At 35.6% G+C, this 1,804-nt stretch overlaps 1 protein-coding gene across 1 annotated transcript in view; it reads left to right on the top strand.

Annotated features, from left to right (window-relative positions):
• The window catches only part of LOC117110307, a 3,626-nt gene that overhangs the window by 812 nt on the left and 1,010 nt on the right, over positions 1–1,804 (top strand). The window lies entirely within an intron of this gene.

Genomic DNA, 1,804 nt, shown 5'->3' with positions numbered 1-1,804 from the left:
AAACAAAGGACTCGAACTATTGTTGCAGACCTCATTGATCTGACTAATGGGCGAACACAAACAAAGGAGGTTGTTGTGTCTTCTTGCGCGGCTTATACTATATTGTAATCGAATTTCTTACTGGCACGTTGAATTACATTGTAATAAATCAGAAATAGTATTAGTGCATGTTATACTAATTTTTTGATCACAGATGTTGTAATCAAGAACACATTAAGAATATAGTTAGTATTCATTATGTCTGTCTCTTATACACATCTAGATGTGTATAAGAGACAGATATAATATGAATATACAATATTGTCACCTAAGAAAAAAACGTATTACTGTGATAATAACATCAATCATCAACAAATTTGCCATTATCTTATCCAGGCAGCTTAATCGTCGTACGATCTATTCTGTTTGAGCCAATTGTATTTCTAATGTTTTGCCATGCTTTCCTAGTTTAGTTAAACCTAAAGTTATGCACCTGAGCGGGGGTTCAGGTGCAAAAATGTTAAGAATTAGAAACTTTTAGGCGCCGGAGAATGGCACATTAATTAATACATACAAATTACGAATATTAACATTTAAAAATAGACATTTTGAATTTCTTTTTTAAACTCTGACCCTGAGCACCCTCTGGATACGTCAAAGTAGATAAAGTAAAGTAAATACATCAAACACAATGTTTTTTAGTTTTATTTTCAATGGTACATCACACATATTAATTAGATCTCTATGGTTGCCGAAAATCGCTGATATAAGATCATGAGAAATTTTTTGCCGCTGCATTTTGATTATAATGGAGATGTGATCATGGAGGAATTATGCCTAGTTACTACCGTAAATCCTCCATGATGTGATGATGATGGTATTTACTATAAGAGTGTCATTTCCGGCCATCTAGAAGGTATTATTACCTCAAATTTTCGACCCTCAGCCCCAACTATTGTGGGGCTCACATGTGGGTGTGGACTCACGAAATTTCTATCCCCATTCCTAAACTTTGAAAACAGATCTATGCCTTTGCTGACTCCCACCATGCCTAAATTTGAACCCACATTCGCCCCTGCAATGCCTCCTTGATTTTAAGATGATGAGTAGATGGGGAAGATTCAAGAATACGGAAACAGCCCTCATTACAAGTTTGCATGCACTTGCGTGAATTCTGAAGGTGTTTAAATATGTGTGTGTTGAGAATTGACATAGCATGCAATTACACCAGAGCAAAACAAATTCATGAACACGTGAGCAGAGACCTGCAGGGACAGGATCTCCTCGCTGAAAACTTATTTTTAATTGTAAATGAAGAAAAACCAATTTAAATTCGAAATCATTACACAATATTGCTGGAAAGCCAACGAATTTTTCCGAGGCGACCTTAGGAAAGGGAAGGAACATGGAAAATTCTTGTTAGTCAACCAATAATTTTCGTACTGTTTGCGACGCTTCGATCCGTTATCAACGGATCTTAATCAGACAATTTATTTATATTTATTTATGAGATTTAGAGGAGTTGTTTTTAGTTGTGAGAAAAAATCCTGCTGTGATACTCGGAAATGGCACTCTCAAACTTCTTTTTGGAATTTATTTCTCAAAAAATGACGAAATTTACATCAGTTCTAAATTATGCTACATTATACTACATTTTCATGACATTATGCGTAGCATTAATGCCACATGCTACGGGGGTCCAAATTATGCCCAAAAACATAATTATTCTACAAATGGGGCACTATGGATGACTAGTTGTTGACATTTCCCCATGTAGTGGGCCGCCCTCTACCATTAGTTTCAGGGCTGTAAATATTCGAAAGTT

The sequence above is a fragment of the Anneissia japonica genome, unplaced genomic scaffold (genome assembly GCF_011630105.1).
Source record: "Anneissia japonica isolate Jap-2015-1 unplaced genomic scaffold, ASM1163010v1 scaffold673_len1821605_cov196, whole genome shotgun sequence".
NCBI lineage: Eukaryota > Metazoa > Echinodermata > Crinoidea > Comatulida > Comatulidae > Anneissia > Anneissia japonica.
This window is presented reverse-complemented; position numbering and strand designations above follow the sequence as displayed.